General features: G+C 36.3%; 1 pseudogene; it reads left to right on the top strand.

Moving 5' to 3' along the window:
- The first annotated feature begins 774 nt into the window (after positions 1-774).
- Positions 775-1,240, top strand: LOC119051771 (ubiquitin-conjugating enzyme E2 D3-like; annotated as a pseudogene).
- The last annotated feature ends 5,364 nt before the right edge of the window (positions 1,241-6,604 follow it).

Genomic DNA, 6,604 nt, shown 5'->3' with positions numbered 1-6,604 from the left:
AATAAATAAGGTAGATATTCATCACAAGCAGGAATCAGAGAAAGAATTATATGGACAGGGAACAATTCAACGATGGTTGAAAGAAGATAGAGGAATAATCCAACCTTTCAAGGCACTTCAAATTTTTCACTGTGCCTAAAGTGCAAAAGTAAGGGGGAGAGAAAGGAGACAAGGCAAGCGATTTGTTAAGGTGAGTTGAGAAGGGTGAGGGAACCTAGAAGGCCTGTGTCCCACACATAGGAGTTCAGACTTGTATTTAAGGTACAAGTGTAGCCAGAGAGGGCTTTTAAACTGAGCACTGGCATGATTAGATTAACGGCATTTTAGAGACAGTGATCTGATGTCACCATGAAAGACAGATTAGAGGGAGCCCTGTCTAAAGACATGAAGATCAACATAAATTATAGAATATTGCATTTATCTAGACTTGATAAGGCTGGATAAAGCTGGTAGTTGAGTGGGTAGAAAAAGAGAACAAACCCAAGATTGGCAAATGTGTCAGTCAGGGTCTAATCAGGGGGCAGACACCACACAGTAATTTGAATGGGAAAGTTAAATATAAGGGGCTAGAGAGGCACCAGCTGCCACTCAGGGAGAAGGCCAATGCCAAGGTCCTGGCTTGAGGGAGGCACTGGCCCCTCAGCCTGCCTGCGTCTGACAGAGCCAGTATGAGATGAAAAGACAATCCTTCCCTGTCACTGGGATAATGAAGAGTTTGGGCCAGACCTTTGAGCAGGGACCAAGATGTGAGGAGCCCTATGCAAAGCACAGACTATGGTGCTGGAATGCATTCAGAAGGAACTTAGTGATTTGGCCTGTGACCCTCCAGCACAATGTTCCGTAGGTCCACTTGGGGATGATAGGTTTCATCGGCAAGTCACAATTATGGGACCTAATGACAGCCCGTATTGAGGCAGTGTATTTTTTTTGACAATTTATTTTCCTACAGATAATTTTCCTACCCCTTTAAACCACCTAAGATTGCATTTACAAAAATTTATCATCCAAATATTAACAGTAATGGCATCATTTGTCTCAATATTCTAAGGTCACGGTAGTCTCCTGCTTTAACTATTTCTAAAGTTCCTTTATCCATTTGTTCACCGCTGTGTGATCCAAACTCAGATGCCCCCTTAGTGTGAGAGATTGCACAGATCTATAAAACAGAGATAAATACAACAGAATATCTCAGGAATGGACTCAGAAGTATGCCATGGATGCTATCTTAAAGTCAGAATAACCTGCATTACAGCTGGTATAAACTTCAAATTACTGTTCCTTTCTTTTTTATTTCTGTTTTTTATTATTTATTCTATTACAGTTGTCCCAACTTTTCCCCATTTGCTCTCTACTTTCCAGCCCACCCCCCAGTCCCACAGTCCTTCCCCGCACTGTTATCCATGTCCACGAGTCTTTCATACATGTTCTTTGATTAATGCCTTCCCCCTTTTCCATCATTCACCCTCTCCTCACTTTCCTTTCGCAGCTGTCAGTCTGTTCCCTGTGTCCATGTCTCTGATTCTGTTTTGCTTGTTAGTTTATGTTGTTCACTCGATTCCTTTATAGGTGAGATCATATGGTAATCGTCTTTTACCAACTGGCTTATTTCACTTAGCATAAGAGTCTCATCCATGCTGTCTCAAAAGGTAGAAATTCCTTCCCCTTTTCTTTCTGCTGCATAGGATTCCATTGTGTAAATGTACCACAGTTTTTTGATCCATTCATCTACTTATGGGCCCTTAGGGTGTTTCCAAAACTTGGATACCATAAATAATGCTGCTATTAACGTTGGAGTGCATAAGTTCTGTTGAATTCATGTTTTGGGATTCTTAGAGTCTATTCCTAGCCATGGAATCACTGGGTCAAAGGGTAGTTCCATTTTAATTTTTGATAAAATTATTTCATACTGTTTTCCACAGTGGCTACACCAGTCTGCATCCCCACGAACAGTGGTACTCTGGGATTCCCTTTTCTTCACATCCTTGCCAGCACTTGTTGTTTGTTGATTCATTAAGGATAGCTGTTCTGACAGGTGTGAGGTGATAACTCATTGTGGTTTTAATTTGCATATCTCTGATGGCTAAAGATATTGAGCATTTTTTTTCATATGTCTATGGGCCACTTGTATGTCCTGTTTAGAGAAGAGTCTATTCAGGTCCTTTGCCCATTTTTTAAATGGGTGGTTTGGTGTTGAGCTTTGTGAGTTGTTTATATATTTTGAGATTAGACCCTTGGCTGATGTATCATTGACAAATATGTTCTCCCATGCATACAGTCAGTTCCATTTTCGTTTTGACAATGGTTTATTTAGCCTTGCAGAAGCTTTTTAATTTGATGTAGTCCCACTTGTTTATTTTTCCCTTTATTTTTCTTGTTCTAGGAGATGTATCAGTAAAAATATTGCTATGTGGGATATCTGAATTTTACTGCTTAAATTATCTGCTAGGACTTTTATGGTGTCATGACTTACAGTTAAGTCTTATCTATTTTGAGTTTATTCTGGTATATGGTGTAAGTTGGTGGTCTAGTTTTATTTTTTTGCAAGTACCAGTCTAGTTTTCCCAACACCATTTTTTTATGAGAGGGGAATTGCTATCAAATTTTTAGTGTATTTTTTTAGGTGAGGGGATTTTTTAAAATATATTTCATTGATTATGCTATTCCAGTTGTCACATTTTTACCCCTTTTAGTCCCCTCCATCCTACATACCCCTTCCCATTCACATCACCCCCCTCTTAGTTCATGTCTATGGGTCATACATGTAAGTTCTTTGGCTTCTATATTTCCTATATCATTCTTAACCGCTCTCTGTCTATTTTGTACCTACCATTTATGCTACTTATTCCCTGTACCATTTTCCCAACACAATTTTTTGAAGAGGCTATTTTACTCCATTGTATGTTCATGCCCCCTTTATAAAATATTGAACATAGAGATGTGGGTTTATTTCTGGACTTTCTATTATGTTCTATTGAGGTGTCTGTTCTTACGCCAGTAATAGACTGTTTTGATTACTGTGGCCTTGTAGTATACTTTGATAACAGGTGTTGTGATCCCTTCAAATTTGTTCTTCTTTCTCAAGATTGTTATGGCTATTCAGGGTCTTTTTTTTGGTTTCATATAAGTTTCTGAAGTATTTGTTCTAGATCTGTGAAACATGCCATTGATGTTTAAATAGGAATTTCATTAAGTCTATACATTGCTTTAGGTAGTGTGGACATTTTAATGATGTTAATTCTTACAATCCATGAACAGGGTATATATTTCCATTTATTTGTATCTTCATAAAATTCTTTCTTCAGTGTTCTATAGTTTTCCAACTATAGGGTTTTTTTTTTTACCTTTTTTAGTTAAATATATTTCTAGGTACTTTATTTTTTGATATTTTTATTATTATACTATAATAAGTATATGCAATTTTTCTTAGTTTCTCTTTCTGATTGTTCACTGTTGGTGTACAAAAATGCCATCGATTTTGAATATTAACCTTATATCCCGGTACTTTGCCAAATTTACTTACTAGGTCAAGTAGGTTTTTTGGTGGAGCCTATAGGGTTTTCTAGCCTGTCACTGGCAAATAATGACAGTTTTACTTCCTCCTTTGCAATTCAGATGCCTTTATTTCTTCTTGTCTGACACTGTGGCTAGGACTTCCAGCACTATGTTGAATAAGAGTGGTGAAAGCAGACACACTTCTCTTGTTCCTGACCCTAAGGGAAATGCTTTCTTTTTCCCTATTAAGCATGATGTTGGCAGTAGGTTTTTCACATATAGTATTTATTATGTTGAGGAATGCTCCCTCTATTCCCACTTTGCTGAGTATTTTTAACATAAATAGGTGCTGAATTTTATCAAAAGCTTTTTCTGCATCTATTGATATGATCATGTGATTTTTGTCTTTCATTTTGTTTTTGTAAAGTATCACACTTATTGATTTATGAATATTATACCATCCTTGTATCCTTGGAATAAATCCCACTTGATTATGGTGTATGATCTGTTTAGTATATTGTTGGAACCAGTTTGCTAGGATTTTGTTGAGGACTTCAGCATCTATGTTGATTAGAGATATTGGCCTGTAATTTTCTTTCATTGTGGTATCTTTACCTGGTTTCAGACCTAGGATATACCAGCCTTGTGAAAAGAGTTTGGGAATCTTCCCTCTTGAATTTTTTTTGAAATAGTTTGAGAAGTATAGAGTTAATTCTTCTTTGAATGTTTGGTAGAATTTGCCTGTGAAGCCATCTGGTCCAGGAATTTTGTTTGCAGGGAAGTTTTTGATTACTGCTTCAATTTTGCTAGTTGTTATAGTTTTTTCAGGTTTTCTGCTTCTTCCTGATTCAGTTGGGAAGGCTATATGTTTCTAGAAATTTATCCATTCTGCCCAGGTTGTCTAATTTCTTAGCACATAGTTGTTCATAGTAATTACTTACAATTGTTTGTATTTCTATGGTACCAGTTGTTATTTCTCTTTCACTTCTGATTTATTTGGGTCCTGTCTCTTTTTTCTTAAGTCTGGTTAATGGTGTGTCAATTTTGTTTATCTTTTCAAAGAACCAGCTTCTGGATTCATTGATCCTTTGAATTTTGTTTTTAATTTCTAGATCATTTAATTGTGCTCTGATCTTGATTATTTCCTTCTTTCTGCTTGCTCTGGGCTTTGTTTGTTGTTGTTCCTCTAGTTCTTTTAGATGTAAGATTAGATTGTTTGAGATCCTTCCATATTCTTTAGGTAGGCCTCTATTGCTGTTAACTTCCCTCTCAGGACCATCTTTGCTGTGTCTTACAGGTTTTGGGTTATTGTGTCTTCATATTAATTTGTTTCCACATACTTTTAAATTTCTTCCTTGATGTCATTGTTAACCCATTCATGATTAATAACATGTTATTCAGATCCATGTATTTGAATGTTTTCAAGTTGTTGTTTTGGGGTTTTTTTTCCGACACTGGTTTCTAGTTTTAAGCCATTGTGATCTGAGAAGATGCTTGATATGATTTAGATTTTCTTGACTTTGTTAAGGCTTCTTTTGTGTCCTATCCTGTGGTCTGTCTTTGAGAATTATTCATGTGCACTTGAGAAGAATGTGTATTTTAATTCTTTGGAGTGAAGTGTTCTATAAATATCAATTATATCCATTTGATTTAGAGTGTCATTCGATTCTGCGATATTTTTCTTGATTTTTTTTTGTTTGGAAGATCTATTCATTGTTGACAATGAAGTGTTAAAATCACCTACACTGACTGTGTTGCTATCTTTTTCTTAAAGTCCTCCAATCTTTTCTTTATGTGTTTTAGGTACACCTATATTGGGCACATATATATGTTTACAGGATTTACATCCTCTTGTTGGACTACTCCCTTAAGAATTATGTAGTGACCTTCTTTGTCTCTTGTTATGGACTTTGTTTTGAAGTCTATTTTGTCTAATATAAATATTGTTACCCTAACTTTTTTTTCCATGCCCATTTGCATGGAATATTCTTTTCATCACTTTACTTTCAGCCTATATAGATCTTTTGTTCTGAGGTGGGTCTCTTGTAGACAGCATATATGTGGGTCATGTTTTCTTATCCATTCAGCTACCCTGTGTCTTTTGATTGGAGCATTTAATCCATTTTCATTTAAGGTTGTTATTGATAGGTAGTTATTCATTGCCATTCTTTCCCTTTGTACCTGTGTTTCTCTCTCTCTCTCTCTCCTTTCTTTTCAAATTAGTCTGTTTAGCATCTCTTGCACCGCTGCTTGGTGGAGATGTACTCTTTTAGCTTTCTTTGGTTTGGGAAGATCTTTGTTTCGCCTTCCATTTTAAATGAGAGCCTTGCCGAATAAAGTAGTCTTGGTTGCAGGTCCTTGCTTTTTATTATTTGGAATATTTTGTGCCAATGCCTTCTGGCTTATAGTGTTTCTGTTGAGAAAGCAGCTGATAGTCTAATTGGAGCTCCCTTGTATGTTACTAGCTATTTCTCTCTTGATGCCTTTAAGATTCTCTCTTTGTCTTTAAACTTTGTCACTTTGATTGTAGTGTGTTTTGGAGTGGGACTCTTTAGGTTCATCTTGATTGGGACCCTCTATGCTTTCTAGACTTGTGTGACTTCTTCCCTCACCAAGTTAGGGAAGTTTTCTCTCATTACTTTTTCAAACAGGTTTTCTATTTCTTGCTCCATTTCTTACGCTCTGGTATCCCTTTGATGTGAATATTGTCATGTTTCATATTGTCTCAAAGCTCCTTTAAACTATCTTTATACTTTTTAAATCTTTTTTTGTTTTGTTGCTCTGATTGGTTGTTTTTTATACCTTGTCTTTCAACTCGCCAATTTGATCCTCTGCTTTGTGTAGCCTGGTTTTAATTCCAACTAATGTATTCTTCATTTTGGATATTGCATTCTTCATTTACAACTGGTTCTTATTCAAGGTTTCTATGTGCTTTCTCATGCTAATGTATGTCTCACTAACTTGTAATTCTAAGTTCCTTGAGCATTCTTTTTTTTAAATTTTTATTTTATTGATTATGCCGTTACAGTTGTTCTATTCCCCCCTTCATTTCCTTCCACCCTGCACCCCACCCCTACCATTCCCCCCCTTTAGTTTATGACCATGTGTCTCA

Source organism: Artibeus jamaicensis, unplaced genomic scaffold (assembly GCF_021234435.1).
Source record: "Artibeus jamaicensis isolate MK-2021 breed Jamaican fruit bat unplaced genomic scaffold, CSHL_Jam_final scaffold_1964, whole genome shotgun sequence".
In the NCBI taxonomy this organism is placed as follows: Eukaryota; Metazoa; Chordata; class Mammalia; order Chiroptera; family Phyllostomidae; genus Artibeus; species Artibeus jamaicensis.
Note: the sequence above shows the minus strand (reverse complement) of the source record. Positions and strands in the feature narration are given on the sequence as shown.